Here is a 26,880-nt window from a genome sequence, read left to right on the forward strand (position 1 = left end):
CCCAATCCTTTCTTGTTTGACATTTCCTTCCTAGTTCAAACTAAAGTGGGTCCTGTGCATAATCACTGATGAACTAAATGCCCACAAGACCACCTCAAGCAACACACACAGTGCCCTGACACAAAAAGCAAAATCAATAATCTGCTGCTCTCTGGCACATGGAAATGCTGACTGCTGTCAGCAGACAGGAGGAGGCAGTTTGGGGGTTGCAGTAGAGACAATTAGAGCCCTCGGAAAAGCAGAGCAGAAAATAATGAAATCTCCCCAAGTTCATCAGCTACACACACACACAAAATGACATGAAAAGGCCATGTTGCCAGAGGTCATATTTTTCCAGCCTGCTAAATTAAAGTGACTGAAAACCTCTGTAATTACATAGAAACAGATGAAATTGTTATCTTAACTAAATTGTAAATGCACTTTAAATGTCATAAGTTTTGATGCAATTTAATATTTTAAATGGACATTGCTCAGTATAGTTACTGATTTTCTACCAAGCAGATGGGGACATAATCCATGTCCATTACCCAGACTGAACAAACGCCCATCCATCTGCCTGAGCAGTACAAAAGGACAGTGCAGAGAAAGCAAAGAGCAAACCCTCTCTGACTGGAGTTTCAGGAAAGAGCCCTGGAACAAAGCCAAGAGGCCTGAGTTTCCATCTCAACTCTACCGTTTACTTACTCTGTGACCTTAGGCAAGTCACAACCTCTCTGGGCCTCAGTTTCCTCTTCTGTGAAACAGAGATAAATAATCCCTGATATATTTGTGTCACAAGTTACTGTGAGGATAAAATGAGATCAAACAAGTAAAAATGTTCTATAAACAGTTAGTTACAAATGTAAGCAATTATTATTATTTATGCCATTATGTAGTGGGGACAAATATGAAAACAAATAATTTATTACAGTAACCCAGAAAAGATTTGAACTAACTTTCCACTAGTGAGTTGATGAAAAACAAAGAGGACAAACGACATGATCCCAGTGCATTACTATTCATTTCCCACAGTGCCCAACACTTCTAAAACATTAACCCAAAATTATTACATTGAAGTAAAATGTTACTTTGACGGTAATGTTATCTTCTTGTACAAAACCAGCATACCTGTCCAGCATGTACCTAGAAGGTTGAAATAGTAAGTAAATGTACTTTTTTCCACATCTAACTCATTAGCAGAGAGTGACATAAGCACTGGAGAGAAACAGATTCATTATCTCTCACCTTTCTTTGTCCCTTCCTACACACACTGTATATAAAATAGCAGCTAAAGAAGGCTATAAGAGCAGTAACAAAGTGGCAAGTTTAAACGTTAACTGCATTCCAGATAAGCACAATTTTCTCATAGCTATTTCAGCTTATTTTCCCATTATACGTTCTATGCATCTAGCAGATTTACTAGCAATTTTAGGAATCAAATGTACTGTGTGAATAAATTAATGTAAGAAAATCTGGATCATTATTCTTATTTTCTGGTCTTTTTAAAGAACTAATAGTATTAATTATCTGTTCATCAAAATTTAAAAACTTGGTTTTTTCATGGTTTAATGTATTTTATTCAAACTCTCCAAAAATTTGCTTTGGGGTTAATCACAAGAATGGAAAGTTTTAGCTTTGATGGAATATTTTTTGAGGTCTGAATTAGGTTAAACTACAAGATATTTCACACTTTCAGCTGTACAGGACTTCACAGATGGAACTGTATTTCTATAATCAGTATTTTGTAAGCATAGACTCCACCAGACTGTTAAAGGGGTCCATCACACACACACAAACACACACATGTGTGTGCACACACACACACTTAAGAATCCCTGAGTTAGTGGGAAGCCACCACAACAATGTAATCAGAAACAAAGAGGGCTGGAGTCAATGCACTGACAGTAGAGAAACAGAAAATGATTGAAGAGGTATTTAGGAGACCCCCTTGCTTGACTTTAGGTTTTAATGAGCCACTCTATGTACATACAGGAAACAGATAATTTGTTATAGTAAATGAAGTTTGAGAATTACTGTTATAATCCTCAAGAAACATTTCTCCAGAGCCGTCAGGAAAGGACCAGCAACCCTGCACATAGAGAGTGTCTCTTGACAACCTATGTTCTGCAAACAAAAGAGCTCACTCTCATAACAAATGGATCTCAATTTTATATGTGTAGAGAAAGCGTTGTTTAGTCCACCTAAAAAGAAAAATACTACCAAAACAAAAAGGCGAACATCACGTCTTAATATTGTCTTCCATCGTTTCAGCCTTGGGCTCACTCGATCTGAAGAATTCCATATACGCTTTGAGAGGTGAAAAGCCTTTGTTAATAATTGAAGACAAAATAATGAAACCCTAGAATGTCAGAGACATAATATAGTTTTGTAGAATTCATCATGGAGCTTTTAAATTCCCAAATACTACATGCTGAATAATTTATTCCTGTGTCAATATGGGGCCAGCAGATGTTCATTCAGAGCCAACATTAACCCTGCTCAAGCTGAAGAGCAGGAAAATAGGCTCTGCTTGAGATGGAAGGAGGCACTTAGTTTCAGTGAGATTATCTTGGTATTTATGAGAAAATTAAAGCAGCTTTGGAAGTCAAGAAAAAACACACTACTTAGGCAGCAATCTTTTATCAAAGTCTGCTTATAAAGATAAGGAGGTGAATTTCACGAAAAAACACAAATGGTTGATACAGGGGGAGCTGATAACACTGCTCTCTCCTTTCAGAAGGGTCCCTGGGGGCTTTTCACTGATTCTAAGAATAACTTTCAGTGTCTTATTGATATTTACCTCCCTCTTTGGATCATCAGTTCCTGATGCAGTTTTGAACTCTCTACTGGGTTTTAGTTTCTGGGTAATCTCCCCTCCATGACCCACCCTCTAATTCAGTTCGCTTTAATTAAAATAGGTTATGTAGTTCATCTAAAAAGAGAATAAGACAGAAGAAAACAAAAATGAAGCAACAATAAAGTTTAAATTTTCACCAGTGAAATTGGTGAGATTAAATTGGTCTATTAAAATGGTGAAATTAAAATTGGTCTATTAGACTTCAAAACTGGAAACCAATGCCTTAGATCTCATTCATTCATTCACTCATTTAACAGCTAGTTACTGAGTACCAACTATATACAAAGTACTATGCTAGGGCTGAAAAAAGGAGAGATGTTTAATCAAAGATTCTGAAGACTTATAAGACAGGAAAATATATGTATATGTCTAGATATCTGCAGAGGCTTGCAGTCAATATGGCAAAAATGGTGTACTGGCCTACTGTGGAAAGACAGAGTTCCTAATCTGAAAACACAGAATGGGTAGAATATATGAAAATAATTTTAGGCTACATGCCCAAGTTTGTATCTAAGGAAGGGAAATCCCCCAAAAGCTAGAAACAAAGAGGAAATAAAGACAGAGTAGTGAGCAGGAGCTGAAGCCAATAAAGCTCGCAGGAAGAGTGAGTACTGGCATCAGTCACAGGCTTCAGCCATTGGAGGGACATGCTGATGCTGCCTCAGCAAGAGGTGCCCAGGCTGCAGGCCTCATGCAGGCTGCCCAGCAGACATGAACAAACTGAATAAAACCAAGAGTCTCCAAAGTCTGCTCATGAAACAGAGACTGGAAAAACTCCATCCACCACCCAGAGAAGTAATGTAGATGGGAGAATTTGCACCATAAGAGTTAGGCATCATTCAACAGACTAAAGGAAAGCTGAAAACAATATTTAAAACATTGAAGGAGCTAAATAAAGGAAGAGAAGTAATAAGGCTAAAAAAAAGACATTATGAAAATTGACCAGGCAGATTTGAAAAAGAATCAAATAGAAACTCTAGAAACAAAAGGAAGGGGTGCATATTAGTGGGGGAAGACCTCAATAGGCAGCCCGAACAATACACAGCTAATAATTAGTGACTAGGAAGATAACCCCAGGAAATCACCCAAACTGCAGGACAGACAAGGAAATAAATATAGGAAAAAGAAGTGGAGACAAGGAAGATGGAATAAGATAGTATGAAATACATCTAACAAGGGTTCCAGAGAGAATAGAGAGAAAGACTTAACTGAAGAGTTATAGCTAGAAGAGACCTTATTTTACAAATGAGAAAATCTCAGCCCAGAATCATCTTCAATCATACAGCTTGTTAGAGGCAAAACTGGCAGAACACACATCACCAGCTGCCCACTCTTCCATTATTAAACATCTACCCAAAAGGAGAACCCCATTAAAAAGAAAGCACATTAGCCCAAAATTTTTTTAGCCATGTTACTATTTGAGAATTTAAGTGTGTCTGACGTGCTAAAATGTATGTTACTACATTTAATTTTCAAAATAACCCTACTACTATTTTCATTTTACACATAAGGAAACTGAGACTCAAAGAGAAGTAACTTGCCCAAAGTCATATAAGTAGTGAATGGCAGAGCCAGGATTCAAGCAAAGCTGTGTCTGATTCCAAAAGCCATGCTCTTAATCACTATATAACAATGCCTCTATATTGATATGGCTTTACAATAATAAGGCATCCCTAAAAGTTATACACAAAGATCAATTTCATTACATCACAGTCTCGCTGTACACTTGGAGCATGATTTTTAAAAAGCGTTATAGATCAATTTAGTTTATTTTCTATTGCCTTATATGTTGGCAACTATAGGAAGCCTTAAGGACTTTATTACTTGGAGTACTCACAAATTTATTCAATCCACTATTTTAAAATTTTAAATGAATGAATTAAAAGCAAATAGAACAAAACCCCATCCTAAAATTCATATGGAATCTCAAGGGACCTGAGTGCCAAAGAAATGTGGAGAAAGAAGAACAAAGTTGGAGAACTCATACTTCTTGATTTCCTACTTACTACAAAGCTATAGTAATCAAAACAGTGTTATAATGGCATAAAGACAGACATAGATCAATGGAATAGAATACAGAGCCCAGAAATAAACCTTTGCCTATATGGTCAATTGATTTTCAACAAGGGTGCTAAGACCATACAATGGGAAAAGGACAGTCTTTTCAACAAACGGTGCTGGGAAAACTAGATATCCACATGCAAAAGAATGAAGTTGGACCCTTACCTTATACCATATACAAAAATTGACTCAAAATGGATCAAAGACCTAAAAGTATAAAATTCTTAAAAGAAAACAAAGGGGAAGAGCTTCATGACACTGGATTTGGCAGTGTTTTCGTAGATATGACACCAAAAGCACAGGCAACAAAAGAAAAAACCAGACAAATTGGATATCATCCAAACTAAACACTTTTATGTAACAAAGGATACTATTAAGAGAGTGAAAAGATAACCTATAGAATGGGAGAAAATATTTGCAAATCATATATCTGATAAGGGATTAATACCCAGAATATAAATAATCCAGAATATATACAACTCCTATTATCAACAACAACAAAAAACACAATCTGATACAAAAATGGGTCAAGGACTTGAATGGACATTTCTCCAAAGAAAATACAAAAATGACCAGCAAGCACATGAGAAGATGCTCAATGTCATCAGTTATTAGCAAAATGAAAACCATAATGAGATACCACATCACACTCATTAGGATGGATACTATCAAAAAATGGGGAAAAAAAGTGTTGACAAAGATATGGAGAAATTGGAACTCTGGTGCATCACAAGTGGGAGTGTAAAACTTATCAAATAGATACTCATAAGTATCAAATAGATACTTATAAGCAGCATTATTCACAATAGCCAATAGGTGCAAATAAGCCAAATGTCCATCAACAGATGAAGGGATAAACAAAATGTGGCATATACATACAATGGATTATTACTTAGCCATATAAAAAAATAAAATTCTGATACATGTTACATCATGGCTGAACCTTGAAAACATTATGCTAAATGAAATAAGCCAGACATAAAAAGACAAATATTGTATGATCTCACTTAAATGATATACCTAGAATAGGCAACTTCATAAAGACAGAAAGTAGAATAGAGGTTACCAGGGGCTGGCAGAAGGAGGAATGAGGAGTTAGTGTTTAATGAGTACAAAGTTTCTGTTTCAGGTCATGAAAAATTCTTGAAGTGGAGAGTGGTAATGTTTGCACAAAGCAAATGTACTTAATGCCACTGGACTGTACACTTAAAAATGGTTAAAATGAGGGGCTGGCCCTGTGGTCTAGGGTTGGGTTCAGCACACTCTGCTTCAGCAGCCCAGGTTCACAGGTTTGGATCCTGGGCATGGACCTACATCATTCATCAGCCATGCTGTGGCGGTGACCCACATATAAAATAGAGGGAGACTGGCACAGATGTTAGCTCAGGACTAATCTTCCTCAGAAAAAAATAAAAGGTTAAAATGATAGAATTTATGATACATATATTTTACCACAACAAATAAACAAACAGATAAAACTGGCATGTGACTCAGAGTATGCCTCTTCCTAATATTATTGATATCTACTAACATATCTTAAACATCTTTAAAAACAAAAGAATCAAGACAACTTTACTGTTGGAAATATGGGTATAAATGTTTAAAAACTTAGGATCCTTAATCTCAAAATAATATGCAGTTGAAGAAAATAATAATTATTGCTAATATTTATTGAGCACTTAAAATGTGCTAGCCATCATTCTAGAATAAACTTCTTAACAACACCATGCTATGTATTATTGTTATCCTGACTTTACAGATAAGAAAGAGAGCTCTATTGAGGTTTAAATCTACTTGCCTTTATTTAAAATAAACACTATAGAGGAAAATATTTTCAAAAAATAAATTGGAGATGTTTTCCTTACAAAAGTATTTTCCCCCTTTAGAAAAGGAATTATCACTGAAAGGTTTCTTCTGATGGACATTTCAGCCAACATAATTAAAAATTTTAAATTGACAGCACATAATTTTTTGTGACTATCTCTACTGCATCAAGAAAGGTATATCCAGACAACACTTAATTAAAATAAAAGAGAGAGAAATGAGGAAGGAAACTAATATTTGTCAAGCATCTAATCATGTGCCAGACACTGTCCTAAGCATTTTACATATCTTATCTCATTTAATTCTCTCAACAATTTGTGAGGTAGGGATTACTACTCCCATTGTACTGATAAAGAAACAAAAATATAGTAATCCAAAATACTCCTATTCACTACTTTCAAATTCTGATAAATATTCAAGTAGGAGCCAATTAATTCCAATTCCCTAGGGAGTCAAAGAATAGTAGTCACTGCCAACAGCTATCCCAGATACCTTAAGGAGCCAATACGACAGCTGCCGCCAGCATGTTGCAGGGCTGAGTATTCAAAGGCCCAGCAGATCTCACACCCAAACACAGTGTGCCAGGGCAGAAGATCACCCTGCTGTATTATTGAGTCAAGAAAAACGGATTGCGTGGCCTTCTGCTCCAGCACCAGCCCATGACAGCTGAAAAGACAGCCAAATATGGATGGCCCTGAGCCACATTAAGGGGGCTCACACTGCCCTCCCCTATTTGGATATGAAGAATAGCATCTAAGGCACCTTCTGCTGCTTTGGAAAATGAAAACTTTTGAACCTCAGTTCAAGAATGTACAGCAAAATCTATATAATAAATTTTCAGCAAATATTTTGGAAATGATTATATTTCACTTTTCCTCTCGACTAACTTCATCTTACTAACATTTAAATATGCTCAGTTCTCTTTAAAAAACAAAAGACAAAGAACTGTTCCCTCTATTTTATCTCCCACTCTAGCTACCACTCTGTTCCCTAGTCTTCAAGGCCATTCTCTTGAACAAGTTTGTTTCAACTGCCGTCTACACCCTGGCCTTTCACTCACTCCTCCATACACTCCTTTCTGGCTACTCCCTACTCCACCTCTACCAAACTGCTCTTGCTGAAGTCACTATTATCTATCCTACAGGGGCCTTGAAGGGACCCAGAGAAATCTCTAGGCCTCTGAAAGGCAGAGTTTGAAAATTACTATACTTGGGCCCCGTTACATATTTTGTGGGGCAAGTGCAAAATGAAAATGTGGGGCCTCCTGTTTAAAAGCAGGAAAAAGAGCTTTTTCCTTTTTCTCGGTGGTCTCTCCCTAAACAAGTTATGGTGTATTTTTATATGCTACTTAATCTTGTACTCCCTAGGGCATGAAGATGTTCATGGGACAATGCAGATTCTCACAGGCACCCAAGCACCACCCATGACTTGGTATTTAGAGTACACACCAAATCCCACTCCTCCTGTGCCCATACCCAGCCCCTGCCAGGGGTGGAGGGTGGCAGCACTCTCTGGGCAGGGGCAGGGGAGTTGGCAGCTGAGAATTCATCCTAGGGAAGTGAAAAGTGTCAAAAGGCTGGATTGTGCCCCAGATCCACGCCCCCAGCACATGCTCCACTGTCCCATCTGACTTCACTTACATAATATAAATTCAAAGATACAACTATTCAGAATTTCAAGATGAAGACCACACAGCATTCAATTCCAAGCACAGGACCCCCGTCTGAGCATGAGATCTCATGTAACTGCACTGGTTACAGGCCCATGAAGCTGATCCTGGCTACACTACATAATAATCATAATAATACCACCCAACATCTGCATAAAACATCATAGTTCATAAAATAGTTTTAATTTCAATTTATTCTCACAATAACCTATACATAGAGATGAATAGGTATCCTCATTTTACAGATGAAAAACTGACTCAGAAGGTGAAATGCATTGCCCAAGGCATGGAAGACAGGCGTAAACCCATGCCTCCTGACTCCAGGTCCAGCTCCCTCCCAGTGTGATGTGCTCCCTAAGCAAAGGGCAGACGGGAGGGGACTAGGATTGTGACCATTTCTCTACATGAGCCACTGCTTTAATCATTAGGTGGAAATTATTTCGGTCAAATTTCTGTCAATTCCAGTCATATTTTTAAAAACTCTATTTCTTACATTCTAGAATTCAATGGCTTTACATAAACATGTAGTCTAAAAAAAAAAGAAAGAAAAAATAACAGGTGTAAAGTTCATTTTTTCCCCAATGTACCACACCAATATGCACCTTGACTCACCAATCTCGACTCCCCTTCCCCCTCAGTCACCAGCAGTCAGTCACAAAGGATTCCGAGGTCAGCAGGTGAGACCAAGCTACTCTGGGATACAATCTACTTTCACTGCAGGAGAGCTGATTCCTTGATTTCATAGGGAGAACGTTCATCAAAACGCCAGATAGATAGTAAGAGGGATGACGAGGAAGCACTTAGCTAGGGGATACCGAAATCAAGAAGGGAGCTATTTTCTTCAACCTGATTCTTCCTTACCCTCATTCCACATACTTTATATAATTCAGTCTTTCCAGATGGTGAAATTGTTGCTAAACTTCCTCATGTTAACATAAAGTACTTTATTTTGAGAAGTGAACTCTCAATTCCTTCATTTCCTAATTCAGTTACTCAAAATACTCCCCTGAAAGCAAGAAGAGAGCATTTTTTTTGGTTGAACTAATATGCATTTGTTACAACCGTTCGCAGTGTCGACCCTTCACACGGGCTGATCACCCAGAAAATATCCACGGAAAAAGAAGTGCAGCTGAATGTTAGATCCAAATAGCGCAATCTCTCAGCTCACTAGAGCAGAATCTCTCTAATACACTGGTCACAGGCTATAGTACTAGCTCTTTTTATCCTATCTCTAGGTAGAAAAGCTATAATTTAAACTGACAGTATTACTTGTCATGAAGTCTGTGGGTTTACAATTTCTAAATGTCAGTTTGAACTTCTGACTAGTTCCTTAGAGCACTACTGTTTGTTTCTAAATGAGGCAACTTGTCAGCTCTGCATACATAAAAGCAGTTAATCAGCAATTTGCAGTGCAACACAAGAGGAATCAGCTGGTATGCTAATAGTGAGCCCACAAAGCACCTCCAATTAGGAAAGAAAGCCTTGTCCTAAGCCAATAATATCCTCATATATCACAAAATTCATTCTCCTACTCAGTAGATAAAACATTTCATGCCAAGGAACTTATTATTTTGAAGTAATTGTCTGCCTCCAGCCTGAGGTACCCATGTTCCCACTCGCCTGTAATGGAGGGGCTGCAGGCAGTGAGCGAATGAGGACCACTGTGATTCCTGACCCTCCTCGCTTGTGGCTTCTATTTCAGTTCCCAATGGATTCTTATTCTCGACTCCATCCTTGTTTACTACTCTGCTCTCCACTTTTCTATGTGGCCTTCACATCTCCTGTCTTCAGCTCTCTAAGTAATATGGAATGGGATCTAACCTGAGAAGTACCCTGATTCCTCTAACCTTCTAGAAAATTACTGAACTACACAACAAAATCACAATTCTTAAGATAGCAATAATAATAACTCTAATAATCAGATTATTTCATTAATAATACCCCGCTACAAGGGTAAAAATACTTTGGCATAATTTTAACTACTAACAGGTTTGAGCCTATGGGCTTAATTCTAGAATATGGATTAGAATGACTAAAATTAAATAGTAAGCAAAGAAGTCTAAAAGACTTTTTTAAAAAATCTCTTCCATTATCCCTAGTGGCTATCTTAGGTGTCATATCAGGATCATACCAGGAAACAAAATGGTTTGTATGACAGTAGTCATGTATCTCAACCATTTAAACAATAACCTTCGTCTGTGATAGCCCCTCAAATCAGATTTTGAATTGATCAAGCAAATCTGGTATAGTGACTGGGCCACGGAAAAGAGCTACCCAGCCAGAATATAATAATCCATTTTTCCTCATATGAGGCATATTTTACTGGAGTTAGAGAAGAAGTGTGTCTGTATATGCTTTAGAGGTTTTCTTAGTGCCTAAGACATTTGGGGGTGAAATCCTTTCTGGATCCAGTGGCATTCACCTGCCTGTTAAGTAACAGACAGTACATGGGCGGATCCAAAGAAAAAGAACCTGGTTCATGGCAAGCCCATGAGCCACCTGCCAACCGTCAAGCAGACGCACACTGGTAACCAGAGAAGCTATGTTTATAGACCACAATAGGCTAGCCTACTGGGCGCCATTCAGCACAGAGGGAAATTCTGAGACACTGGAATGGCCTCTTATCAATGTCAGGCTTTGGTGTCTCTTCAAGAGACCATTTGGCCTGGGGGTGTGAGACTGGCAGAGCCAGGGCAGAGAGCTCTGACCTGCATATGCTCAGGCTGCCCCTATTCTGAGCAACACACAGGATATTATAGAGATACTATATACCTTGATATCATCTAGTTTAAACCCTCTCTCTCCCCATTTACAGAAGAGAAAACCAAAGCCCAGAAGCGATTTGCCCAAGATGACACGGAGCTAGCAGGGTCAGGTCTTATTCAAGAACATCTGATCCCCAATCCAAAACACTTACCTTTCCTTCTCCTTCTCCCTTTCTCCCTCCCACCTCCTCCTCCTCCTTTCTTTTTCCCTCTCCCCTCCACCTGTAGCCTCCTCTTCCACCTCCTCCTCCTCCTCCTTGTCTTCTTCTTCCTCATTCTGAAGCAGCTAATATCTTTTTTCAAACAAAATCTTAACCAGAAGTTCAATATATAAAACAGATTGAAAAGGGCCTGCTTAGACGCAAACAGAGAAGGAAGACAGAGCGTATGTTCTAGAATCCTACCTGCTTAACTGAGCCTGCAGCCTCTCTGGGATCCTGGGCAGAACACTGAGAACAAAGTACCTGAGATCACATGAAGTTCTTCCTTGATAGCTTACAATAAAGCTGGTTTCAAACACTAATTAGGATCATATTATTTTTACATAAAATTGATATTTTCTGAAACACTGGTAAAATATACATTAGGATGGCACTGCTTTTAAAAAATATTTGTTTGTGGGGCTGGCCCCGTGGCCGAGTGGTTAAGTTCGCGCGCTCTGCTGCAGGCGGCCCAGTGTTTCGTCGGTTCGAATCCTGGGCGCGGACATGGCACTGCTCGTCAGACCACGCTGAGGCAGCGTCCCACATGCCACAACTAGAGGAACCCACAACGAAGAATACACAACTATGTACCGGGGGGGCTTTGGGGAGAAAAAGGAAAAAATAAAATCTTTGAAAAAAAAAAATATTTGTTTGTATTCATTTGTATTTTTTAAAGACTTTTTTTTTAGAGCAGTTTCAGGTTCACAGCAAAATTGAAAGGAAGGTACAGAGATTTCCCATATACTCCCACACATACACAGCTTCCCCATTATCAACATCCTCTACCAGAGAGGTACATTTGTTGCAACTGATGGACCTACACATCATTATCACCCGAAGTCCTTAGTTTACATTAAGGTTTACTCTTGGTGTTATGCATTCTATGGGTTTGGACAAATGTATAATGATTATGTATCCACCATTACAATGTCATACAGAGTATTTTCATTGCCCTAAAAATCCTCTGAGCTACACTTATTTTTTTTGTTTTAAAACAACGTCCAGCATTCTTAAAGCTGAGTATCAGGGTCCCCTTCTCACTAAGACATCAATATTAAATCTGAAACTCATAAACATTCATTTTTGTTCAATACCATCAGCATACATGAACAACTCTGATGTGATAGATTTATTTAGGTGATATTCAAAATTAGGAAATAAGGCCATGAAACAACTGACAGTAATGCAACATAAGTCTCATTCCTAACAGCTTAGCCACTAAGAAAAAGGCACATGAACCTAAAAACACAAAAGCAATCTTCAGGAAACTATTTGAAGCAGAAAACATACATGAGATTACCACATGCAAACACAAGACATCCATCTTATTCCCGTGGGTGACTGTTTTCATTAGTGCTAATGGGCTCAGGGCTTCTGTTTAAAGGCTGTTTCTGCAAATGCTAGAAGCACACAAATCTTGTGTTTTTTTGTGAAGGCCATTCTCATAAACAGGGAAAAAAATGAAATCTATGTGTTGATATTAACGCATGTACACATGCATATTTGTATGTGTATTACCTCTAGTCACTTCTCCCTTTAATTTGAATGTATTAGTCTATTAGAAATCCTGTCAAATATTAGTGAGTAATACCATGTAAAAATAGTACCAAAATTAGATCTCACTGACATTTCTAATTAAATCACTAGCATTGGGATTAAGAATTTTTAAAAACTATGCATGAAAAGGTAGTAGCATTGAATGTCACTCACCGCAATTGGCTTAAAAGCAATAACAAAATATGGCACATATCAGTCATATACTTATTAAATACCAATCGATTTGCATATGGTTAAGTGCTATAAACTATGTAAACGTGCACCCAAAAGGAAAGCATGTGCCACAATTCAACAGCTGTTAGTTCAACAACTTCTTTCCTCTTCCTTTGCATGTAAATATATATTGAAAATACCATTCTCAACATACCTTTCTTGATTACTGTCTTCTGTTATTTTCCTCTGTCATTTACTAACTGCATTTAACTGTATAAAGAAACAACAGCAAATTTTAACCAAGAAGCCTGTGAAGTTAGTAAAGAAACCCATGAGCAAATATGCAGTCACACCCAAAATTTCCTATAGCCCCTATCACATTTTGCCCACAAAGGCAAACTTAATCTAAGTACAATGTATTTTCTTTTCAACAAGTTTTTCTCTTAAAATATTCACTTCTACATTCCTCTTTCTTCTCTCAATCACTCATTCTTTTAACATTTTCTTACTTAGTGAATTCTAGCCACTGGGATACAAAGATGAATTAGTCATGATCCCTGTCTCTGTCTTGTTAGGAGTTCATAGTCTATTAGGAAAGACAGATATGCAGATAATCACAATAGAAAGTAATAAGTACTCAATAGAGGTCCGTCTACAGTGCTTTGGTGACACAAAGGAGGGAGCAGTTAACTTGGGCAATGAGAAGTTTCTCAGAGGTAGCATTTGGATGGACTTAAAGGAGTTGATGCTTCACTGGGAAAAGGATATCTCAGGCAGAGGGAAGAGCTTTTGGAAAAGCACAGAGGCATGAAAGCCAATGACACAGTCAGGGAACTGAGAACAATTCCATAGAGTCAGGGAATTGAGAACAATTCTACACAGTAAAACAGGGGGAGATGGGAAGAGACCAGTTACGGTAGGAGATGAACAAGGAGAGTTAAGCTGAGGCCAGACAATTAAAGGTCTTGTTTATTTTCCAACAAGTTTGGTCTTTGTTCTCCTTTTGTTGTCACAGTGCTGAACAACACAACAGAAAAGTGGAAGAGCACAATAACAAAAATTCATTGTTTTTAGACAAAGGCACAAAGGCAGTGCAGTGGAGAAAGGATAGCCTTTTCAATGAAGGGTGCTGGAAGAATTGAATATCCACATGCCAAAAAAAAAAAAAAAAAGAATATGGATCCATACCTCATACCACAAACAAAAATCAACCATAGACTGAAATATAAAATCTAAAACTATAAAACACCTAAAAGAAAACATAGGAGAAAATCTTTGTGACTTTGGAGTAAGCAAAGATTTCCTATAGATGACACTGAAAGCACAATCTATGAAATAACAAATTGAAAAAATGGACTTCATCAAAATTAAAAACTGCTGCTCCTCAAAAGACAACTACAAGAATACAAAGTTAAGCCAGAGACTGAAAGAAAATCTTTGCAAAGCACATATCTGATAAAAGACTTATATTTGGGGCAAAAGAGCTCTCAAAATTCAGCATTAAGAAAATAATCCAATCAAAACAACTGGTTGACCAAAGAAGATATATGGATGGCAAATAAACACATGAAAAGATGTTCAAGATCATTAGTCATTGGAGAAATGCAAATTAAAATCATAATGGGATACCACTATGCACCTATTAAAATGACTAAAATTAAAAAGACTGACCATACATACCGAGTGTTGTTAAGGATGTGGAGAAACTAGAACTCTCATAAACTGACATTGGGAATGTAAAATGATACAGCCATTTTTAAAAACAGTTTGGCAGTTTCTTAAAAAGTCAAACATACCGCTACCATATGATCCAGCCATTCCACTCCTAGGTATTTATCTAAGAGGAAATGAAATATATATCCATGCAAAGACTTGAACACAAATTCTTATAGCAGCCTTATTTATAATAGCCCCAAACTGGAAACAACCTAAAATGTCCATTAACAGGTGACTGGATAAATACATTGTAGTATATCCATACAATGGAATATCACTCCACAGTAAAAGGAAACAAACCATTGATAAACACAACAACACGGACAACTCTCAAAATAATTAGGCTGAGTGAGAGAAGCTAGACACAAAAGAGTATATACTGTATGATTCCATTTATATAAAAATCTAGAAAATGCAAACTAATTTGTAGAAAGGATACTGGTTGTTGCCTGAAGAGGGCATCGCTGGGAGGAAGCACAAAGGGCACACACAAGGAAACTTCTTTGGAGGGGTGGATATATTCACTATTTTGATTGTGCTGATGGTTTCATGAGCATATACATATGTCAAAACATATAAAACTTTAAATATGTGCAGTTTATTGTATGTCAATTATATCTCAATAAATCTGTTTTTTGAAAAGCATAAAAGGGTTATATCCCAGCATTAACAATCATTTCATTTCTACCCTGCTTTCATTCTTCTTTGCAAAAGAAGTGAATATGTGAGACAGTACAACAAAGGCACCTCTGAGGTTTGCCATTTCGGGTAGTTTTCTATATCTGCGACAAGATTACATATGATAAAGTGAATAAAGCAGACACGGATGGAATATGTCAGTTGGGAGAGACCAGATTTTCAGCTACCTCCATAAGAAATCTGATATGTATAAAGCAGCTGATTTTCCTTATTTTGTTTTCCCTTAAACTACCCAAACAATTTATTTGGTTCCTTATTTTCTTCCATGATTGCAAAAGATTAGTGATACACAGTAGTCTTATTTTTAAATTTTTTGACTATAATAATGAAAAACTACAAAAAATGCTTCCATCCTGTCATGGCAACAGGATGCTGCAATATTACTGTGAAGTCACATTTGAATGTGTACACTACAATGTGAACGCTCTGTCTAGTAAGATGAGTGTTTAAACAGATAGACCAGTGGGTTGTGCTGAAAGAATGTGCAAAAACATTTAAAAGAGTGAGAATAAAATTTTTAGCAACACCCATCTCAGGAGTTTATAAAAATATACCAACAAAATAAATATACTTCAATACTTCAGCTTTCTCACCCATGTGCCCTGAAAAAAATAAATGTTCTAAAAAAGATAACTATTAAACAATATTAGAAGGGAAAGAGATCCAACAGTCGAGAATGAAGTCACGTCCTGGCCAGGGTGCATACACTTGAAGTTACTTTCTCAGACCACAGTGGTAAGCCAATGGACTTTAGATCTGAATCAAGGACTTCAAAGGGTGTCTGGTTTTTCAAGGAGTCACTACTTAGAGTATCCACTGCTTTTTTCCTGTCTTAAACCACTTTTGCAAAAGAAAAAAAAACCCAGAAAGGAAAAAACACCCAGCTCTTTTCTTAAAAGTTTAGATTTGAAAAGCCAGTATTAGAATAGTATTGTACTCTAAAGAGTGTAAGGATCAGGGACTAGAAATGAACCGAGGTGGCAAGGGGCAAATGAACCAATAGGGCAATATATCTGGCCCCATTAGCAGGGCCAGAGTATTACTTATCAGGGGTGTTACTTATCAGGGGTAGCTCCTTCTGAGTAGACAGTGCAAGGGAGACTAGCAAAGTTAGAGAATTCCCATATCTTGAACACAAAAGGACTACATTTAAGGGCAGACTGAAGTACTTATCTGTTTGTAAACGTACTAAAAAATTTTTGGGTTTTTGTTGTTGTTACTGTTTTGTTTGTTTCTAACACAGAACTCTCTCATTCAAGAGATGGAGTCTCACAGCACCACACGTAACTCTGATGAGGCACAAATAAAAATGGGTTGTAAACCTCTAGAAAGGTAGTAGGTGATGGGGAGATCCAAGTTGTATCATGAAGGTAAGTCGACTACAGGCGTATTTGAAAAAGGTCATCCTCTGTGTGATCAGTTGTAACAAGTGCTATGATTAGATTAGCAACACATCACTCAAAAGAAAATACGCGGTGTTAAAATGGAATCTTTTCTTCATACAGTCCATGTACATCAGAGAACTGGTCATGTTTTAAAAATGCACTGGCAGGTTCTTCAAAGATTCATGCTTAATTTAAAGTATCTTTCATCAGCTTTAAAAGAAAATGTCAACATGACCAACTAGCATGCCTCCTTTTCTTAAGAATAATAAAGATTTACAGAAGTAAACAAAATCTACAGAACAAGTTGATTTTGGCTTTTAGCATTTATGTGGAAGTCCTTCATAAGGTATTCACAAGGCACAGTGAAAATTATTATTTGTAAGAAGTTTAAAGGATACTAAAAATATATGCATAAGATTAACAGGAATATATAGTAAGCATGAGATGAAATCATAGATATGCTTCATTTTGCATTAGGGCTAAATTCTATCTGTGAATCAAAATGTATCCTTTCTGTGCTAATTATTCTGTTTGTCATCCCTCTCTCCCCTTACTCACACCCTGCTTTGTCGGCTCCCTCTGTGCACCAGGAGGCCAACCTCTAGGGACAAATATGGCTCCCCTCGCCCCCCAACTCCTGGCTTTGGGTTGGGTTCAACCAATGGGAGGCACTTGGCAAGAGATCAGAATGCAAGAGGAGGGAGGTATCACAGTATTTATTCCTTATCCCTCTCCTACAACCCCTCAGCTCCCTCTCTGTCTCATCACCATTGTATCAGTGGCTTCATTCCTCTGCATCTACAGCTTCTTATCACATAGCTCTTCTTCAACAATGCCAACTCTCATCAGGCTTCAATAACACTGTTTCCCTCCTTTTCTCCTTTTGGCCTAGGGGAGGTGGTGACAGCTTCCCAGTGATGCGAGTCTCAGATTCTCACTATCCTTTTTCAGTTTCCTTAACCCTGCTCAAACCTCTGTAAATAGTGCCCTCATTAAATTCTCTTCAGTTAAACTCTTTCTACACACCATATTTCTTTAAAGCAAGATATACCTGTTCTGAGGGACAAATGAACATTTTACGTGAAGACTATTCTACATCTTGTCCAATCTCACATTTCCCATCTATCTGAACTTTCATTGTGATACCAATGGCTGCACATACCAATCTGCTTTATGACTACATATACAAATATATATTTATCCAAAGGTCTCCCTGAAAAAATCAAAAGTCTTATCTCAGGAAATAAGTAATCACCTATGGTTTTTTTGATATTTAATTTGATAGAAAACACATAATATGTGAAATTTTGAGATGCTGAATCCAAGGAACATTCAAACTAGTACCAGTATATTGATAGGGACCATTTACAGAAGAAAATACTTAGGTATATAAGTAACTCAGCTTTTCATGGCCCTACTCACTCTACCTTGTATCTTCATTTCTTCTCCACCAAAAGCAAAGAAAATGCAGTCATTTGTTGCTTAACAACTAGGATATGTTCTAAGAAATGTGTCGTTAGGCAATTTTGTCATTGTGCGAACATCATAGAGCATACTTACAACCCAGATGGTACAGCCTACTACATGCGTAGGCTGTACGGTACTAATCTTACAGGACCACCGCCATATATGTGGTCCACCATTGACCAAAACATCGTTGTACGGTACGTGATTGTACAAGGGATGTTCCCAAGATCCCCTGGATCTTCTAAAACAGTTACTAACTGTACTTCTGTTCACTGATAAGAAGTAGAGAGTATCCAGAGCACTGAAAAGTAAAAGGCACTCAGTTGGGCTTTTTAGGTTTCAGATTATCTAGTGTTAGATGTTATGTCTAGATAGTGATAGATCCAGGTAGCTCCACAAATATAAACTATGTCAAATATCACCTAAGCAAACTAATTGGAAAGAAAATTCTGTTGTAATTAGATAATGTATTCGCAAACAAATAAAAATGATTTTTTGCTTACATTAACCTTTATTTACATTAGTAGAGATAATTGAGAAACGAACTCAATATATTGATTAACCTTCAAATTAAACCCAATCACATCAAATCTAGCTCCATTTTACAGAAAAAGAATTTATATTTTGATGGGGGAAATGATTCAATAAAGAATTTGAACAAACTAACAGCCTAAACTAACAGTGTAAAATGTTCTTTACCTAACGATTTTAAAAATCACAGAATGTCATAGCTAAAAGGAGCCTTGGAGACCACCCAGTTAAACTCTCTTATTTTACAGATGACGAACTCAGTGCCTAAGGTCTAAGTAATTAGTTCAAAATTACTAGCTAGCTGGTCTGAATCCCATCAGGAGTAAATCTTGGGGGCAAGTAGATGTATGCTTGCAAGAAGTATGACTTCTTGAAGGGTAGTGATTAAATTAGGAAGAGGAATTCAGCTTATAAGCTAAGACTGCCGGATTCTGAATTACCACTGTAGCCTTCTGTAATGACCAAACCAGACTAGGGGATTTGTGTGCTTTTCTAACAGTCTTGAGGGAACTATGATCGCCTCTAGACGGATGTCTCAGTGTCCAGAATCCCAACGATGAATAAAAATTTAGATACCACACCCCCACATTGGCATTGTTCCTTATCTGTGACAACAAGGAGAAAGAAAGCCTTGGCTTAGACTCAAAATAGGAAATACATCATCAACATCATTAAATAGTGATCAACATTCTTCACTGGGCATCACTGCGCCCTACATGTAACTCTCTGAGTGTGGGGAGTGTGTGTGTGTGTGTGTGTGCATGCGTGTGTGATAGAGAGAAAGAAAGAAAGCTGGAAAGAGGACTTAAGCAGACAGGCAGGTTGCCAGAGAGAGGAGATAAAAAAGGAGAAGACAGAGAAGGAGAAAGCAGAGAAAGAGACAAAAAGGCAGAGACACACAGAGAAGGTAAGACAGAAAGAGTAAGAAACAGAAGCAGAGAGAGACAGAGATGGAGAGACACACAGATGAAGAAAGATAGAACTACAGAGAGAGGGAGGAGAGTTAAGAAAGTGAAGAGACACGGTAAACCCTTGTTATCCACTGCTGTCCTTGGCCCAGAAGCATTAGCACCACCTGAAAATTGGTTAGAAGGCAGTAACTCAGGTCTTGTCCCAGATCCACTGAATCAGAATCTGTTTTTAAGAATATCCCCAGGTGATTCAGGGCTACTACAGTTAACTCTATTTACTCAAGATCATTTTAACTGTCATTAAAGCAGCAAAATGGTTGCTCTTATGTGCAAAGTCACAAGGTTCCATCACTTAGAAACCCAGACTCAACTTCAGTCTCAGGCCAGACAGCCTGCATGCAGACATGTAGATTCAACCTAACCACCCTTTCTACCAGTTTTTTTCACAGTAGGTTCACATCTAAGAAGTTAATAATACAACCATTTGTTTCCACAGAAATTTTCTTTCAAGAGTTCAGAAAACAGGAAACCTTCAAGACTGACAAATGATAGATTTAATCAGGTAACTCTGAATTGATCATTCATAGTTGGAAATTTTCTGAGCAGCTGCTACGAAAAACATCTAATTTCCTTTTTTAAAAAACTTAAGATGTAGCACCCATCCCATGATGACACATGTATTTAAGATATCTGCATCTCAGATACAGAGTAAACATATAATAATTTCACTACAGGATGTTTTTATTAAACAGCCAAGCACATAATTACAGGATTTTCAGTGTAAAATTACTGCCGCTTTGAAACTCCAGCATTTCACTCACCCACATGGCAATGTTTTTTTCTCCCTACAGTCCCAGCCATACTCCCTGAACACTCTGCCAGCTGTCACTTTCTCTCCCCACCTCCCTATTGTTCATGGTTTGTCCTATTTATCATTTTTTTAAAAAGGGAAGAAGATAAGTATAAGACACTGATACCTATTTTTTCCAGGATTATGCTCTTTGTTCTATGAACAGGGTAGAAACTATAACTGTTCCTGACCGAAGGGCCAGGATAGGGATTCTTGGATGGTGATGGTCAGCTTTTCCCTCTCCTTGTCCCTTCTGCCTCTCCGTCACTCTCAGTGACTCCTCACCCTGCCAACATGTCCTAGCTAGCAAACATCTAAAGTGGGGAAAGCAGCAAGATTTGTGCTATAGAGAAGCAAACACTGATGTCAGGAGAACAGAGCTATAGACCATACACTGACCAACCAAAATGACCTCAAACAAGCCATTTCGAAACTTAGGAATGCCTCCATCAGTAAAATGTGAGTTAGCTAAGTTCCTTCCAGAACAGTCTATGTTTCTAGCTGAAGTTTGCATTTAGCTGAACCCTTCTTTTTAATTTAATTTAATAAATTAAATTAATTAATATAAATTTCTAATTTATAGCAAAAGGCTGAGAGGTGAAGAATACCACAAGAGCAGGATAGAAGAGCACGCAGAGCAAATAAAAGACAGAGTGTGAGAACACCAGATATTGGTGAGCTCACCCCTAAAGATAACTTTATACTTTGGAAGTACTTTCACATTATTTACTGGATCCTTTCATTTATTCAAATAACAAATATTTATCAAGCACCTACTATGTGCAAGATACTGTGCCAGATGTTCACATACAGAAAAGGCCAAAATGTAAGGGAAGTTTTATTCCTAGTTTACAAATTGAAAAAAACAACCTTGGAGTTTGACTTTCATTTTAACTTCTTCAGGTATTTTATGAAGTCCTTCCTTCATATGATACACAAAGGTTTAACGGCTTTTAAGCATCCAATGTTTTGTAAAAGATGAGCAAATCAAAAGGATTCCAAATGCTCAGGATGCTTTACTTACATAGTAATACTCAGCATCCTAGGGCATTCTAGGGCTATTAACAGAACCCTTCCGCTGGAGAAGAGAGGATGAAGAAAAGTAGAATCCATAAATTCCAATCACATCTTCAGAAACAGCATTGTTTAACATCTGCACCCACTAGATATTTTAATTATGAGAGCAAGGACCACTGAATGTAGATTTATCACCTAGGGTAATGTGTTGTATTAAAACAACAAAAACAAAAACTTGCTTTATAGGTAATTATGAAGAACATAACCAGTAGCTAAGGAAATAAATAAGACTACTACCAAATAACTGCACTAAGTTTAACAGGATGATTTGACCAAAACTAGCTGAAATGACAGCAATCCTCTGCCTAAATCTAGAAGCAGTACAGACAAAAAAACAAAAATTGGTCAAAACAGGCTCCTTAAAAGAATACAATTATTCTAATAGTAGGGAAGTAAAGGGAGAAAAAATTATCAATTACCATGAATAGGCCATGATAATTAACATATAGTTAACTGCTTCAAAGAAAATTTTCTCTGTAAAGATACTAAAGTGTAGGCAAAAACCATGAAATAAAAGTTGAAATGTTTTTTGTTTTGTTTTGTTTTCTGAAAGCAAATGTGGAGGAACACAGATATTTTTCAAAATAAAGACTGTTTTTCAAAAGAAACAATTGGAAACGTCCATCATTTGAATCCTGCCTCTCTTCTTTGCTTTAAATTCCATGTAAGTTATTTTGAGCTTATTGCTTTGATCAGATTTAGCTGTAAGTAATTATATTTAGTCATAGACATTTGATCTATAAATGGAATCTTCTAAAGGAATTATTATAACTTCCATGAAATTGGCAAATAACAGCTCCATTTGATGTAATTTTAGAAAAGCTTTATCCTGAAAAGAAAATGCAGTAAATTTATCTACATAGAAGATATTTGCTTCCAAAATTAAAATTTCTCAAGAGTATAGTTACACATCTACATTTTGAAGAAATATCACTTAACAGTGTCCTACAGAAATATGTGTTAATTACACAATAATCATTCTCACTGTGGGGAAGTACACAGTAAAAGAAAAAGTATGTTTTTCTTTTCATAGATATATAAATAATATCTATATATTGAATGCTGGTCACTAAGCAAAATAGAGCAAGACTCCTCATGATCCTTGCCCTGAAAGAATATAAAACCCATTGCTGACGATGCAGTATGTAAATCTAGACACAAATAAAATGTTTCACTAGGACACAACATGGATAGTGCATAGAACACTTTAACAGGAGTTCTCTCATCACTGCTGTAGTTGCGGCTCTGTCATTTACTAGCTGTTCGGCCCTAAGTTCATTGCTTACCTTCTCTGAGTCTCAGGTCCCTCACTGGAAAACAGAGACAAAGATTCAAGCACCAAATAAAATAATGTATGTGAATACATTCTGTAAACTATAAAGTGATATATAAATATTATTAAGTTGTACATTAAGAAGAAAAGACTACTAAAAGGAAACCACAGCCTAGAAATTTGAGTTAGATGCAGCCATGTCAGGTTTAGATCTCTGGTGTGAACTTTGTGAACTCACTACTAGTAAAGCTAATAGCCACCATTTATTAAGCCCTAACTATGAGACAGGCACTGAGCTTTATGTATGTATGGGCTTTATGTATTAACTTGTTTAATCCTCCTAACAACCACATGAAGTATGTGGTATTGCCCCATTTTACAAATGAGGCAACTGAGGATTAGGCAGTAACTTTGCTACACATTAGCAAAAGGGGAAGCAAAAATTTTAATCCAAGTCTGACTCTGCCGACTGTGCTCCTATTCGCTATACTGTTATTACTTTGGTGGAAAAAATGGCTTCAGAGAAAGTTACTATATCTACATTGATTAGGGTCTTAAGCATGATGTTTTAGGCCTGTTTTAGATGTTTATTTTATCTTAAAAATAAAGAGAAGAGGAGACAGGAGGGGAGGGGAAGGCAATGGCTGGGAAAAAAAAGATTTCCACTAATAGCTCTTGCTTTTTAGCACTTATGATTCAGAGAAAGTGAGTCAGAATAAAAAAGACTTGCTCACGATCCTAGTTCCCCAAACTGATTCAAGCCATTCGTTCTCCTTTTTGGTGCCAATAATAATAACAACTAACATTTACAGAGGGCTTAGTATGTGCCAGGAACTGTACTAAGTGCTTTATGTATATTATCTTATTCAATCCTCACAAATCCATAAATATTATCTTCATTTTATAGAGGAGTAAACTAGAGCATAAGGAGATTAAACAACTTGCTCAAATTCTGCCTCCAGGCAAGATGGAGTAACAGGGACAAGACTTATCTACCTAATTACTTAAGTAAAAAACTGTGGAAAAAATAAATAAGAAACAATAATTTTCAGACATTGGACAAGAGACAGCAAAGGACAACGATCCCTGAGACAGGACAAAGAAAGAGGTGAGCCCTATGATTGCCCAAGCTCACTGCCTAGAGAGTTTTAGGCTACAGCTCTGGGAAGAGGAACCAAGAAGAGCCTAGCAGTCTCCCTTAGCTGAGAAGACAGAGTTGGGGGCTCAAAGAGGCTATGGTGGGGAGAATACTGGAAAGTGGAGAGCTGCATTGACAGCAAACTGCAGAGATCTTCAGAGGGTCCCCCACCCTAAGTCTTCATCTGAGAACTGATCAGAGCATCCATGTGAGAAAACTATCCAAGGCTGGGGAAAGAACCACCAGAAAGAAAAGGTGGAACACTCTCCAAAGCTCACACAGGGCCAGAAATAGTCTTTTCACCAGCTAGAGTGAAAAAAACCTCACAATACATGGAATATGAAGTATTCTGAAGGGCACTGCGTTTAGTGGGGCAAAGGTAGCACAGACTAAAGGCTGCTTTGATCCCACCCAACAAATGTTAAAAGCAAGCCCTAAAAGGATCAAACCATTTCCAACTAACTTAACAGCAACAAAGCTCCACAACAAAGTTAATATTTTGTAAATACAAGAATACCTAGCATCCAACAAAGTAAAATTCACAACGTCTGACACCCAATCAAAAATTATCAGGCATGAAAATAAGCAGGAAAATACAACCCATGATGAGGAGAAGACTAAATCAATTGAAACCAAATGAGAAATGACACAGAGTAACAGACAAGGATACTAAAAGAGTTATTATAACATTATTCTTTATGTTCAGGAAAATAGAAAAAAACACACTCACGTTAAGGAGAGACCTGGAAGATATTTTTAAAAAGACACAAATCAGAGGTCTAGAGATAAAAATACACTGTCTCAGATTTAAAAAATACAGAGAATGAGATTAACAGCAAATTAGAAACTGAAGAAAAGATTAGTAAATTTGAAGACATACCAATTGAAACAGCTGAAAAGGAAACACTCTGTTTCAACAGAGCATCAGTGAGCTGTAAACAACTTGAGGCAACCCAACGTATAGTGTAATTGGAGCTTCCAAAGGAGAAGAGAGAGAGCAGAGGGCAGACAGACATATCTGAGGAAATAACTGAAAAAGTTCCAAGTTTAGTAAAAACGATTATTTTTAAAAATAAAAACTACTTAACAAAAACTACAAGGAACATCACGATCAGTTCTCTTAAACATTAATAAAGAAAAAAATCTTAAAACAGCCAGAGAAAATAAAGATTTTTACACAAGGACAAAGCTAAGAGCGACTTCTCATTGGAAACAACACATGAGAGACAAGTGGAGCAACACCTTTAAATCTTTGAAAGAAATCTCTAGACTTAGTGAAAATATCTTCAAACATCATAGGGAAAAAAGACATTTTCAGACATACAAGAGCTGATATGGAAAAGAGTATGGTAGTTCCTCAAAAAATTAAAAATAGAATTACCATATCATCCAGCAATTCCACTTCTGGGTATATACCCAAAAGAACTAAAAGCAAGGACTCAAACAGGTATGTGTACATCAGTGTTCATAGCAGCATTATTCACAATAACCAAAAAGCGGAAGCAACCCAAGTTTCCATCGATAGATGACTAGATAAACAAAATGTGGTATGTACCTACAACAGAATATTATTCTGCCTTAAAAATAAACACTGATACATAGATAGACAGGTACATGCTACAACAAAGATGAACCTTGAGGACATTATGCTAAGTGAAATAAACCTGTCACAAAAAGACAAATATGGTATGATTCCACTTATATGAGGTACCTAGAATAGTCAAATTCATAGAGACAGAAAGTACAATGGTAGTTGGCAAGCAATGGGGGAAGGCAGGAATAGGGAGTTGTTGTTTAATAGGTATGGAGTATCAGTTTTGCAAGGTAAAAAGATCACCGGAGATTGGTTACACAACAATGTGAATGCATTCAACAGTACAGAACTGTACATTCAAAAATGGCAAAGGTGGTAAATTTTATGTTACATGTATTTTGCCACAATTCAAAATAAATAAAATAAAAAGATGTTTTTAAAAGGTGAAAGAGGGGCCGGCCCGGTGGTGCAGTGGTTAAGTGTGCACGTTCTGCTTCTAGGCAGCCCAGGGTTCCCCGGGTTGGATCCCAGGTGTGGAAATGGCACTGCTTGGCACGCCATGCTGTGGTAGGCGTCCCACATATAAAGTAGAGGAAGATGGGCATGGATGTTAGCTCAGGGCCAGGCTTCCTCAGCGAAAAGAGGAGGATTGGCAGCAGTTAGCTCAGGGCTAATCTTCCTCAAAATAAATAAATAAATAAATAAATAAAATAAATAAATAAATAAATAAATAAATAAATAAATGCTGAAAGAATTCATCAGCAGCAGATCTGCACCAGAAAAACTGTTAAAGGAAGGACTGACAAAGACAAGAGGGACAAGTCCCATATTACAGGTGACTTAAGGAGATACGACAGTTAAGTAAAATGTGGGATCCTAGACTGTATCCTAGAATGGAACAAGGACATTAGTGGAAAAACTGGTCAAATGTGTATGGCTGTAATTTAGTTAATAGTACTGTACTTATCTTAATTTATTAGTTTTGATAATTATACTATGTTTATTCAAAATTTTAACATTAAAGAAAGCTATATGAAGTGTGTACAAGAACTCTCTGTTCTATTTTTGCAATTTTTCTGTAAATCTAAAATTATTTCAAAATAAAGAGTTTAAAAAAAAACAGAAGAAAGCATGGTTGGCATACCACTTCCAGTTAAAAGTTCCACTGTTAATACAGGTGAATAAAGTCCAGAATGAGCACCTTTTAGGTCTAACTTAGAGGAGAGAGAAG

At 37.2% G+C, this 26,880-nt stretch overlaps 1 protein-coding gene across 5 annotated transcripts in view; it reads right to left on the reverse strand.

Moving 5' to 3' along the window:
• TTC28 (tetratricopeptide repeat domain 28) overlaps window positions 1-26,880 on the reverse strand; it is a 597,782-nt gene that overhangs the window by 324,011 nt on the left and 246,891 nt on the right. The window contains exon 2 of one of the 5 annotated variants that reach the window (XM_070516305.1): window positions 13,283-13,338. The exons of the other annotated variants lie outside the window; for them this stretch is intronic. The gene's annotated coding sequence lies outside the window, so the exon portion shown is untranslated. The remainder of the gene's footprint in view (window positions 1-13,282; window positions 13,339-26,880) is intronic. 5 annotated transcript variants of the gene reach the window in all.

Source organism: Equus asinus, chromosome 8 (genome assembly GCF_041296235.1).
Source record: "Equus asinus isolate D_3611 breed Donkey chromosome 8, EquAss-T2T_v2, whole genome shotgun sequence".
Taxonomy (NCBI): Eukaryota; Metazoa; Chordata; class Mammalia; order Perissodactyla; family Equidae; genus Equus; species Equus asinus.